Source organism: Enhydra lutris, unplaced genomic scaffold (assembly GCF_002288905.1).
Source record: "Enhydra lutris kenyoni isolate GAN:26980312 unplaced genomic scaffold, ASM228890v2 scaffoldscaffold6, whole genome shotgun sequence".
Taxonomy (NCBI): domain Eukaryota; kingdom Metazoa; phylum Chordata; class Mammalia; order Carnivora; family Mustelidae; genus Enhydra; species Enhydra lutris.
In genome coordinates, this window is record NW_019154090.1 from 22,422,326 (window position 1) to 22,435,672 (window position 13,347).

Here is a 13,347-nt window from a genome sequence, read left to right on the forward strand (position 1 = left end):
CCAAGCCTGGTACATAATAGGTCTTAACACCTGTTTTCCCTTCCCAACAAGGAAAATATAATAATGGAGATGATGACCACTACCAATACTGGATGCCTTCTCTGTGCCAGATAGTGGGTCAAAGTCTTCAGGGATACGGAAGACGAGGATTGTTACATTCATTTTGTTAACAAGGAAATCAAGGCACAGAGGGACCAAGGTGCCTGCCAAAGGTCACAGAGCCGAGCAAGTTGACAGAACCAGATCTCTACCCTCAAATTCCAGGCTGCTTCCCCACCTCTAGCAGGCCTCAGATAACTATAGTCACCCCTACTTCTCACCTGGGGACCCAACACAGCCCATATGCTGCCTGCCCACATCCAGTGCTGGAAGCTCCATACTGAACTGGTTGGCTGTTGACAAAGTGCCAGGCCCAGACACTTTGAGAATAGAAGCAGAGTCCAGACTCCTCACCCCCAACCCCGGGGGCCCCAGGAGATTTCAAGGAGCTCAGATGCAGTCCTCTCTCTCATCCTTGCAACAGTTGCCTCCCCTGCTAACATGGCAAGCTGGCCTCCACCCCAACTGCCTCTGTATCGCTCCCACACTCAGAGGCATAGGGCCTGTGAAGCACCTACCATCATCCCCAGCATCACTGATATTCCACACAGGACCCGTCATACCAGTCATACAGGTGAGGACTGGCCTAGGGAGGAGCTGCGACTCACCCCAGGACACATAAACATACGTGATCTCGGGACTCCAGACTCCTCTTCCAGTGCTCCCGCCCCTAGACTGTGGGCTCAGTGGGAGCAGCAGCCACCACACTCTCGTTCACTGCAAGGTCTCCAGCACCCACCCACAGGCCTGGTCTACAGAATTTTCTTTTTGACTTCTGTGGGGAGGGGCAATGTGTTACCTACTTTCTCTATCCGGCCCAAAGAACTCTTTATAGAGTAGGCCCTTAACGAGTATTTCTTAAATTATTTCATTCATTCAATCACTACCTATTGAGTGTTTGATGTATGCCATGCATTGTTCGATGTGGTCAGACCACAGCAGTAAGAAAACACAAACAAATGGACATTCCAATCCTCTTATGACACTGATGGGAAGGGAGTGACTATGTCAGTCCCCTGCCTGTTTCCCCTACTCAATGTGAGTGCCGAAAGAGCAGGGACTGTCCCTGTCACATGTCCAGGACTGTATATACTGCCCAGAACACAATGAATGCTAGCCGAATGAATGAATGAGTAAATGAATGCAGGCAAAGCAATAAAATAAAGGCAGCTACCATTTATTGAGAGGTGGCTCTCTTCTAAGTGCTAAATGTTTTATGCACATGAATTATGTCACAGAATCTTCCAACAGCCCTTGCTTTGAGGTGGGCACTTTAAAGTAGATCCTGCTAGCTTTCTTTTGCCGAATTAACAGAAGCACCTCGTTGGAGAGATTGACTTCACCAGCTTCCCTTGCAGCTACGGTGGCCGTGTGGCAACATCTGCCAAATGAGATATAGGCACAACAAGCCCACTGGGTGGGGCTTCCGGGAAATCCCTTGTTTTCCTGATTAGGGCAGATTCAGAAAGCATGCAGTCTTCACTTCCTTTGTCCTGCCTGGAATTCAGACCCAACACTTGGGAGGCAGAGCATCCATTTCATAGCCACGAGAATGAAAGGTACCTGCTAAGGGAGGCCGGGGCCTGAGCCCTTGATCACGCCCTTGCATTGCTGCACCGGCTCTGCACTGTCTGCTGCTGGATCCTTGTTATCCGGGAGGAATAACCTCCTGGGTGTTTATATCATGGTTAATTTTCCCCCTTCTATTACATACAGCCAAATGCAACGCCAACTGATTCAGTATTATTACAACAGGCGAGGCTCAAAGAGATCAAGTGAATTTCCCTAAGTCACACGGCACCCAAATATCTAGAACTGGCCTCTGGGTCTAATGCAGGTAAGTGAATCAGTCTGTGCTCACTCTCCCACCTACTGGCATTGCCACCTGCTGGCCCAAGCTGTGAGGAAGCCCCTCCCTATACCCCACACTTGGCTCTCCAGTAGGACTCTTCTTGACCACTCTGGGAGCTGGTTCTAAGTTCCCCTGATGTCCCCCCACACCGCCACCGCCGCTTACCTGACTCCACCCCTAGCTACCCACAGGCCCAGATCCTCCCTTCAAAAGTTGCAGGAATCTGCTCAGATGCCCCACTCCTGTGAAATGCACTCTCCCCCATTCCTGTTCATCCACCACTATCTGGTCCAGAATCACCCCACTGACTGCCTCCAACAGTGTGTGCAGCAGGCTCTTGAGCAATCTTTGCAGACAGGTCTCCTGGTTCTCATCTCTTCCCCACTTCCTGCACCCATCACCATTCCTTAAGTGCAGTTTTGATAGGACCCGGCATTCAAGGCCTTTAGGATCTGACTCCTGCCGTCTTCTGAACATCTGCTCTTGCTGTTCCTTCTGCCTCCCGCTTCCCCCCGACTAGCATTTGCAGGGATCCTTCAGACCACAGAGAGGCCCTCTCCAACCATCCTGCCTCGAGTTGGTACCTACCAACACCATCCCCCATCACAGGGTCTCCCAGCCCCTGGGTCTACCTAGAATCTTGTCAGTTCACTGTTTGCATGTCTGTCATCTACTCCCCTTCCCCCAATAAGAACCAGAGCTTCTTGAGGGCAGGAAACATGCCCATCTTTTCCGCCAGTTTCCCCAGTGCCTGGCGTGAAGCCCAGTACTCAGACTCAATCAGGAAGTGCTGAATGAAGCTTAAACTTGCTTCCCACGCCTTCCTGCCACCTACCTTCTACTCTAGCCAACTAGAACTACTTAAGGTTCTCTGAACCCTCTTATTACACTTGATGCCCAAAGTCTCCCCCAACTCTGCCTCCAGCCAGGCCTTCCTCTCCCTCCCATCCATCCAAACCAAGCTGACCTGTGTTGCATGGCCTCAGGAGTCAAGCAGATGGGCATTCCAGATGCCAGCGGGGGTGAATAAAACCTTGGGACTTAGAGTGAGTGTGTGTGTGTGTGTGTGTGTGTGTGTGTGTACATGCTGGGAAACCAGCCACCTCTACTTTACCCTGGATGTGGAAGCCTCTTATATCTCCTTATTCATCCATTTCTGCCTCTGATTACTCCTATTTGAGTTAATTCTGAAATGCCCCAGTATTCCCTAAGTAGCTACCACTGTAAGAAAGAAGGAAAGAAAAACACAAATATTTACGGAGCCCCTACTATGTGCCAGATGTTGTTCTGGAGCAAATAATAACAATGCTGGTGTTGACAATAGCCCTAGTATTTGCTGAGCACTTCGCATGTACCTGACATCATCCTAAGGGCTTTTAATCAGATAGACTATTACTATCCCCATTTTACAGATGAAGAAAAAAAGGCTCAGAGAGTTGGAGCCACCTGTCCAAGGTCAGAGAGACAATAAGCAGTCTTGAGCTCAGATCACTCTAATCTAAAACCTGCTCCTCTGCCAGGCAGAGCTGGGCAACACCCTGGGGTCTGGGAGGAGGCACTGCTTCCTCCTGCAAACTCCTGCTGATGAACGCAAAGCTGGAAGCCACCACTTCCTGACCAGGGGCTCTCCTGGGTTAAGACAGGGCTGGTAAGACTTACCCTCATCTGCAAGGCTGTAGACCAGTGCTCCAGCCCCCAGGAGGACCAGGCCCAAGGAGTCGCGGGCTGGACGGAAGTCCGTGAGCCTGGGCTCTGCTTCTGTGGTAAGGCTGAAGATTTTCCCAACAGCCAGGGCCAAATTTATCTGCCAATCCCCCGAAGAGCTGATTCCAGCGTCTGTCTGGAAATGTCAGCCCGTGTGGTTGGAGGAACACGGGGAGAGTTTTCCTCTAAATAGCAGGAAGCATATGGGAGGCGGATGGCACCCGCCGCCCCAACCTGCCAACTCTCACTCAAGCAGGAGCTAAAAGGGGCCCAGAAGGGTCTGGAATTCCTACCACCTCCTGGGGTGGGGGAGGAGCTGGAGACAGAGAGAGTGGCAATGAGAAGGGCCCCTGAGCAGGCCCTGAAGGCCAGGCAGGCAGGCAGGAACACCTGACTGACAGACAGCAACCCCCGAGGCCCTCCAGTGGCAGTGATACACCCCAGAATTTAGCATAACATCAACAACAGTAATAACAGTCACCGCAGGGACAGTAGCACTTGCTCTGCGCCAAATCTGGGTTAAGCACTTTATTTGGATGATTTCACTTCAACTTTGCAACCAACTCTAAGATAGGTGCTGCTGTTTTTCCTACATTATAAGGAAACAGGATCGGAGAAGGAAAAACATGAAATCAGAGATTCTTTGGGCTGGAAAGGACCTTCTGTATCCTTAGCTGAATCACAAATACTCTTCCATCAAGTTGTAGTGCAGCTTTTTGAATATTCCCAGTGATGGGGAGCTCATTACCACCCAAGTTAGCCCATCTGCAGAGAGCTCTTTGTATCCAAAAGGGTTTCCTAGCCCAAGCTGGAATCTCCTTCCTTAGAGTTTTTCCTGTGAGTATCAGACCCAGACTCTGTCTTCCCCAAGAGACAAAGAAAGGCAGGGAGTAAGGCCCCTCCAGGTCTCTGATCTCCCTCTGCAGGTGACGAACCTGGTTCTTTGTTTACTCTTGGACCCCTCGCTATGGTAATCAGAGCAGCCCCCAGCCACCAGCACTCCCTTAGCAGAGTCTCCCCCACGAACACCCTCCTCTGACCTTCCTCATAATCCCTGGGGAGGTACTATCATCACCCCCGTTTTACAGAGGACAAACTGAGGCTCCAGGAGGGGAAGAGACTTGCTGGTCATTCAGTGAGGGCATGGGGACCCTGGGCCGCTGCTTTAAGTCTCATGAAAGCTGAAGAGGTATCTGCCGGCCCCCTTGGGGACTCGCTTATGGACACTCACCCAACCGTTGCCAGGATTCACCTCGATGCCGGTCCACAAGCCCTCCAAGCCCACGCCACCCTTTTCCCCTGCCGTAACACCCACTAAGTCCCCAAGCCCTGTAAAATCTCCCTGCCACATGCCTTTCTGCACCATCCCTATGGTCTTGCCCTGCCCACTGTTCTCCCCAACTGTCACCAGCCCAGTGGCAAGACCTTCTTAATACCTAGACCTACCCTGACTTTGCATCCTTTTCAACCCAAGGATCTGATACAAACTTCCCCACTCAATAGTAGAGGCCCTCCCAACTCTGGCCTTCAGGTGACCTCTCCAGTTCCCCTTGCCCAGACACCTGGGGCTTAAGAGCTTAGCAGGAGGCAGTTGAGATCTTTGCGTAGCCCAGTTCCCCAACCTGGCTCACCCTTCCCAGATGTCTCCCCTGAAGAACACTTGTTCATCCCGTAAGACTCCTCTGAGAGGGGTAGAGTGAAGTTCTCTGTCCCAGGAGATCCCTGACTGATAGACATCTCTTTCCGGTAAGTGCATCAGTCTGCTTCCCCTGCCTTCATTGATGGAGACGTCTTTTCCCGGCTGAGCTGCCCCAGGCAGGGGCTGCTGTAATGCATCTTCGTGGCCTGGGGTCCAGCACAGCACCTGACACAGGGTAGGCACTAATACATGTTTGTGGAGTGTGAGAGTGAAAGACTAAGCATGGGTGGCGGGGCACAATGAGGTATCGGAGATGACCTAGGAAACGGCTTGTGCGTGTCACAGCTTTGATGTATCAGAAACAAAAAATGCTGCTGTCACAATAATCATCGTTTGATTAATGATGATTTTGTTGACTGTCTCCAAATTTAGGAGGATATCAGGGGATGTTCTGGGATGCCTGAAGCTTCCAGAATAAAGCTGTCCAAGCCTCAATAGATGAAATGACCAGGGCTCACCTACAGACAGGATGGGAGGAGATGATGAGGAGGGCCGTGCAGGGGGCTAGGGGTGTAAGAGAGTCCCCATCCTAGGCCTGCCTCTAACTTGCTCTGTGTTGTTGTATAGGTGGCTTGGCCTGTCTGATCTTCAGTTTCTTATTTGTAAAATGCAAAGGGAATTTGAAGAATTGATGGAAGCTGATGTGTAGTCAAAGATGGAAACACTGCCTCTGCTGTCAGGTTGATAGGATTCTTTCCATTTGGGCTCCCAGCAGGGTATGCAGACCCTCAGAGCTCGCTGGTCTTAGAATCCTCTGGCCGGAAAATGCAGGCCCCTGCCAGCCCTCTGTCACGTCATTTGGGAGGGAGACCTCAGTGGCAGGACTGTGGACTGGATCCTGCAAAGGAGCTTTCTAACCAGAGGTGGAAGGAACAAGAGTGAGTTCCCCATCTCTGGGGGTATGCAAGCTGTGGCTGAACACCTCAGGACAGGAATTCTGACCCAAGGTAGGAAAGAATTTAGACCAGTAGATACGGACCTGACTCCTTCAAGGTTATGCTCTCAGTACCAGCTAGGCTGAGCCTGCTGACGTTTCTTTCCTCCCACAACATCCCACAATGTCTCCCTGCTGCTTTCAGGGTCAAGTCCAAGCTCTTACTGTAGCATTTGAGGCCCCTGTGTTCTGGGCCCACCACTGCTCTTCTGCTGATGGTTCCCCCACCACATGCCTTGGGGCCTCTGACACATTGTTTCTTCTGCCAAAAGTGTTTTTCCTGTACTTTTCTTGGCTCCTCGGCTTACTGTCACCTCCTGCAGAAGACCTTCCTTGCTTCAAGCTGGCTTTTGTGTTCCCTCAGCCCCTGCATGCACACCCACCTTCCAGATAAATCATCTGTTGGCTCATCTCTTTCTCCCTCAATGATGGCAAGACCCTCAAGGGCTTCCTACCAGGGCCAGCGCAGGCTCTCGACACAGAGGGCCAATGTCTCCTGAGCTGAACTGGCACCTCACAGACTCCAATGTTCTGATTCCAAGAGAGTCTAGAGCTGCCCCCGTGAGCTTCTGACTGTAAGACCTGCTCAGGATGGTTCAATAGTTGTACCATTTCTTCTGATTATGAAAGTCATGCAACTTGCGCAATTCAAGTAAGTCCAGGGGCGGGGAGTGGGTGGTATCTGGCCACTTTTGGACCTTTTTTTTTTTTTTAAGATTTTATTTATTTGACAGACAGAGATCACAAGTAGGCAGAGAAGCAGGTGAAAAGAGAGAGGAGGAAGCAGGCTCCCCGCCAATCAGCGAGCCCAACGAGGGGCTCGATCCCAGGACCCTGGGATCATGACCTGAGCCAAAGACAGAGGCTTTAACTCACTGAGCCACCCAGACGCCCCACTGTTAGACCTTCTTGAGGCCACAGTCTACATAGTACTGGTGGTGTTGACTCACTTCCGGCTGGGGTGGAGAGGGGTGCACAGGCCCGGCTGCCAATCAGAGCAACTGATGGGGGGGAGGGGCACATCCACAAATCTGACCAGTCAGTGCGAACACTCAGTCCTGGGCCTTGTGTCTGAGTCTTGCCTATTCCTCAGGATGGCTCCTTATCGCCTATATGATAGAGCCCTATAAGAACATAGGGATAACCCAGAGGAAGCAGAATGAGAAATGAGGAGGAGAATCAAGCCCTGGGGAGCCCTTGAATTCTGCTGAGCCCCTGGATTCTGAGGAGCCTGACTTACATCTGGACTGGACAATTTCAAGCCAATAAATTCCATTTTTGTTTACATCAGTTTGGGCTGGGTTTCCTGTCACTTGTATCTGCAAAGTACCAGAATGATGCGAGCACAAATAACAGTGGGGATCCTTCATGTCTCACTATCCAGAGGAACCTGCCACGAACAGTTTGATGGTTTCATTCTGGGGGTTTCTCTGAGCAGGAGCGCACATGTATTTATACGTATTTTTTTTCCTAACAAAAATGAGATCATACAATATCTACCATTCTGTAACCTCCTTTTTCCTTAACAATGCACCGCGGACTAGTTTCCATGTCAACAAGTATAGATCTACGGCTTTGTCTCTACAGTCACTGAGACTGCCAGCATCTGGCTGGATGGTGATTTATTTAACCATCTCTAGCTGATAGATAATTGGGTAGTTTCTCATTTGTGACCATCATCAGGAGAGGCTCAGTAAACTTACTTGTAAAAGGCCCATGTTTGCTCTTGCTGGATTATTTGTGACTAAGATTCTATGAGTCCAGGAGTTTGACTTCACAACTAGAAGTTTCTCTCCCTGAGATTTAAGATTCTCTGAGTGTCTAGAAAGGTAGCAACTGTCTTCCTAGGCAGGTTTTGCAGCTATCAGAAAAAGCAAATCCAGGGCTAGGGGTGCCCCATAACAGCATCTCTGGCAAAAATATTCACTGACAGATATGCAAGCGAGTTGGTCGGGGGGTAGCCGAACCTTGGGGGTGGGAGGGTCCAGCCAGCTGTGTGTACCTGGCTAAGCTCCCCACCTCCCTGGGCCTTATCCCCCAGCTCAGGCTGACTCGTAGTGACCAAGGCAAGAGACCAGCCTCAGGGACCAGTCAGCACTGAGAGCCCATGCAGGATGTGACGAGCACGCAGTCTCTGTCACCTTTCGCAGTCACGGTGACAACAGCAGCTGCCCCCAGTTATGCAACACCTGCCTTGTTCTAGTCCTCTATATGCTTTAACTCACGAAAGCCCCACAGCCACCTTGGATGCTGTTCTTGTCTCTGTTTCACAGAAGGGACAACTTCGCTTCAGAGAGCAAGAGAGTGGCTTGTCCAAGGTCACCCAGCCAAGAAAAGGTAGAGCTAAGGTACGGCCCAGATCTGCTGATGCCCCAGCCCCTGCCTCACCCCATATTACTGCGGTAGGCAGCCGGAGAAGAGAGCTGCCTCAGGCAGCACTATGGAAGCCCAAACCCCCTGTCCCTCCCCATCAAGTCCTAACACTCAGAAAGGACTCCAGATCTAGAAAAGTATAAAGAAGACAGCAAAGATCTCCCATGCCCCCACTGTGAACAGTTTTCAGAAACACATGCAGCTCTTAAAAAATGATATCATGCTGCCCATGCTGTTTTATAACCTCTTTTTTTTTTTTCCCCAACTCTACAATACTCGGAAGTTCTTTCCGCAGTGGGGAATCTCGGGCCGCAGCCCCATTCCTAACAGCGACAGTGGGCGCCATTGGAGGACTTCAGTAAATGGATCGAACTAGTCTCCTGGTGATGGACATATAGGTTATTCCCAACTGTCCTCCGACAGTCAACAGTCCCCAGTGAACATTCTCTAGCATGTTGGGATCCCCGTCATTCTTTAGGCACCGGCCGAGCGATCACACCCTTAGAGAGGCCATCTGGGACTGGAGCACATCAGTCAGGTCCCCCACACCCCCGTTTGTATTTGCAACATCACCTGCTAATTTCCTCCACTGCCTTGATGGGAGTCACTTCCCGTGCGCCTTACTTGTTTGGGTGATCACGTACTATCTGTCTCTCCCCAAGGCTGTGTGCTCTGTGAGGGCAGAGACTAGCAGGGACAGGCACTCGACAAATGTCCTGGGAAGGCGGGAACGCCTCTGCGGCTGGTGCCCACTCTTCAGAGTGGGCATCCCTGCATCAGGGTCTGGAGATGCCCTCTCCCCAGCCACATCCCCAGTACCAGTTCAGGGACCCACAGTCATGGGCTCCTTGCAGCTTTTGTGCCTCATGCCTGATGTGCCAGGACCCCAGCCCCAAGCAGTGCTTGCTACATGCATGGGACACAGGGCACTGAAGTGTGACAGAGCAGCTCTCCCATTCCCTGGCTGTGTGGGCTGGGGCCGGTCATTTCCCCTCTCAAGGCCTTAGTTGCCTTATCTGTAAAATGGGGCCAATACCACTGATCTCGCAGGGTGGTTTTGAAGATTAAGAAAGATAATGAATGTGCTTAGCACAGAGTAGGTCCTCCGGAAATGGCAGTTTGGTCCCCGTGCAGTTAGTTCCGAGTTTGGGTCTGACCCTGTTTCACCTAGATGACCTCTTTTTATCTTGGATGATTCCTGCATATGCCCTGGCCTCCTTCGCTGGCCTGTCCCTAGGGATGGCCCATTCCTAGCCTTCAAATGGCTAATGTTCTGCTCAGGGTCAGTCTCCCAGACACATCTATTGCCCACGGCCACGGACACCTGCTTGCCCTCCAAGCCTTAACAATGCAAGAGGCACTGACATGCGTCGGAGGAACAGGTGCAGGAACCCTCTGCCCTTTTGGGCGAACTTCCTGGTCCCCCATCCCCAAATATGGGGTAGTAATGGCCAAGTCAGCCCGTCCGGTTTCTTATCCCATCTCCCCCCCGCTTCCCCGGAGCATTCTTTGACCCCATAACCAGTAACTTCGCCTCTCTGAGCCTTGATTTCCTCCTCTGAAAAATGGCCACAATAACAACATCTGTGAGGATTCCATAAGATGAGGTAAAATACTTAGCAAAGAGCCTGATGTTTAGCAATTGTTCAATAAATAGTAACTGTTACTGTTATAACTGCTTTTTACCTTTTTGACAATGAAATAGAACACAGAGGGAAAAGTGCACAAAGCAAACGCTGGGGCGCCTGGGTGGTTCAGCCGGTCCAGCATCTGACCCTGGGTATCGGCTCAGGTCACAATCTCGGGGTTGTGAGACGGAGCCCCACATTGGGCTCTGTGCTCAGCAGGGAGTCTCCTTGAGAGTCTCTCGCCCTTGCCCTCTGCCCCTCCCCCTGCTCACGCTCTCTCTAAATAATATAAATCTTTCTTTAAAATGTGGACTGCAGGGGCGCCTGGGTGGCTCAGTGGGTTAAGGCCTCTGCCTTCGGCTTGGGTCATGGTCCCGGGGTCCTGGGATCGAGCCCCGCATCTTCCCCCTCTCCCTCTGTCTGCCTCTCTGCCTACTTGTGATCTCTTGTCTGTCAAATAAATAAATTTAAAAAAAATTTAGGAAAAAAAAATGTGGACTGCAATAAATTATCATAAAATAAAGCATTGTGCCACCACCACCTGGGTCAATGAATAGCCTACAGTGCCCCCCCATCCTTCTAGCCTCTCCTCACACAGGTGATCCTTTTCCTGACTCTGTTGCTATTATTACTAATAAAAAGCAAGTGAAGAAAAAAAAAACGTGTGGCTACTCTGTCCTGACCCAACCAGGCTCCCAGACCCCCCTCCCCTGCCGCCTCTGCCCCGGGTGTGGAGACTCCCCATCCGGTTTCCCAACTTTGGCTTTGGCTAATCTTTAAATAACCAGTTTGTTAGCAAAATAGCAGCAAGTAACACCTCCCTCGCTCCCACCCGAGCCTCCATCTTTCCCACAATGCTGACGGCTGCTCTCCCAACTCGTGCCAAGGAATCCCGTTCTCCGTCACTGGGCCACATACGCCAGGGACTGCCAGCCATGCTGTTATGTCAGCGGCCATGGTCCTGCCCCTCTGGCCATGCCCGGCTGGGGGGAGATGGGCGTGGGCACTGAATGGCGGTCATTTTCAGGAAGGACCAGGATGTCGGTGCCCAAGCCCTGTGCCCCAGGTCTATGTGCCTCAGTCTTCCCATGCCTCGACCTCCCACAGGGTCGTTGCTAGTCTAACTGAGATCAGAAGAAAACGAAGCACTTAGTGTCAGGCCAGGCCCATAGTCATTGCTCAAGAAATGCTTGCCGTGGTTCAGGTTGCTCAAGCTCTATATTCAGTCCCTGGGGAGGTCACGCGGAGCCCAGGGCATGACCGGGAGTGCTGGCAAATGATGACATCCCACAGACACTCACAGCTCTCAGACCACGATACCCTTATCACTTCTTTTCTTGCAACAGCATCTCAGCCAAATGCAATAGATGTCTGTGGTCGTTACAGCAGGCGGAGGCCAGTCTGGGGGAGTGGGGTTAGGGAGCAGCTAATTAATAGGGTCATTTCCCAGTTATTAATGAGGCTGGCACTACACGAGTGTGCAGCTCCTTGTTCTCACAGAAGAAGCCCTTCTACATACATTATATACAGCAAACTTCATGTTTTTTTTTTTATTATTATCCTATGACATTTGCATATTATACATATTTACGAGTCTTTTCCCTTCTCATAACCACCCCATCAGGGAGGCCGGGCAGCTGCTGGCAGATAAGAGAATTGAGACCAGAGGGGCTGGCCATCCTGCTGACCTGAGCTGACTGCGAGCTCTCTGGGAGCAGCAGGGACCAGCAGCTGGCCCAAAGGCCAGTGGGTTTTGGGGGCCTGCTGATGTCCGGGTGGAGGGAGGGGAGAGTGCCTTCTCTCCTCTCCCTCTGCCTTCCTTCCACAGTTATCACTGTGTACCCATTCTGCGCCGGGCGCTGTACCCGCTGCTGGCTGTCCACTGGGGAAGGAAGCCGTCCTAGCTCACCTGTGAGGAGCTGAGGCCAGATAAGGAGGCAGATCCTAAACCAGCTGAGGGTGGGGGGTGACCGCGGGCAAGCCCCTTGAGCTGCTGGAAGCCTCCGTTTCCTCATCCGTGAGCAGCCTTGGGAGGCGGCAGGAGGGTGAGGTGCAGGAAGGTAGTGGGGGTCAGGCACCGTAGCTGCCACCGGGTGGGGGCGTGCTGTTGCCAAGGATGACGGGACCAAGTGTGGGTGCTCTGCGGCGCCCTCAGACGGGCAGTCGGAGAGAAGCGGGGTGCACCACCCCGTCCCATTTAAGGTTAGGCAAAGCAGGGACTGGAGGAGTGTGGGTGGAACAGGTTAGAGGGGCGAGAACAAGGGGGCTCCCCAAGATTCAGGAACTCTGATGGCCTCATCTCAGCCCCTCTGTGGCTCCCAGCATGGCTCACTGCTCCCCTCGCCTTCCTGAGCCCGTGTTGCCCATGGCCCAAGCCCCTCAGGTGTGGCGAGAGCTGGCCTCCGAGGCCGACGGAGCCGGACTTGTGCACACCCTTAGGCCAACGGCTTCCCCTCCCGGAAAACAGGCGCAATCACTGTTCCCACCTCCTGGGGTGTTGGGAGGACTGAACACGACAAGCAGTTGAACTACGAATTGAGCCCAGACGAAGAAAAGCTCTCACCGAGGTCCCTCTGCCAGCATGTGGGCGCCACTGGGGGGGAAGGCTGGGCATCTCCCAGGCGTGCAGAGCGTGGGCGGGCAAGGGAGCAACCCCGATTCTGTGTGCCCAAGCTGCGGACGCCATTACTTACCAACCAGGGAGCTATGCGCAGAGGGATAATGGGAACCAGTCGGGAACCAGCAGGCGTCACCTCGGGAGCAGGCACTGGACCAACGGCTGGCACGCACATCCCTCCGGGCACACAATCAGAGACTGGCGGGAAGCGGCAGGGGACAGGGGCCCTCCAGCGCCTGGACAGACCCGGTTCTGGCCACCCAGCACCTGGCGGAGAGGGAGGCACCAGCGTCTGTAGGAATGGGGGAGAATGTCAATGAGGAGGTGCCTGGAATAAACCCTCTACCCTGAGATGCCCGGACCGGCCCTGGGAACACTGGGGAGGAAGACACCATGGAGCGATCATTATAGAAACCCAAGTGTTTGTACAACACTACATTT

At 52.4% G+C, this 13,347-nt stretch overlaps 1 protein-coding gene across 1 annotated transcript in view; it reads right to left on the minus strand.

The window, feature by feature from the left end:
- The window catches only part of LOC111141362 (DLG associated protein 4), a 138,506-nt gene extending 125,359 nt beyond the window's left edge, over window positions 1-13,147 (minus strand). Inside the window, exon 1 of the mRNA XM_022493843.1 lies at window positions 12,983-13,147. The gene's annotated coding sequence lies outside the window, so the exon portion shown is untranslated. The remainder of the gene's footprint in view (window positions 1-12,982) is intronic.
- Between the last annotated feature and the right edge of the window lie 200 nt (window positions 13,148-13,347).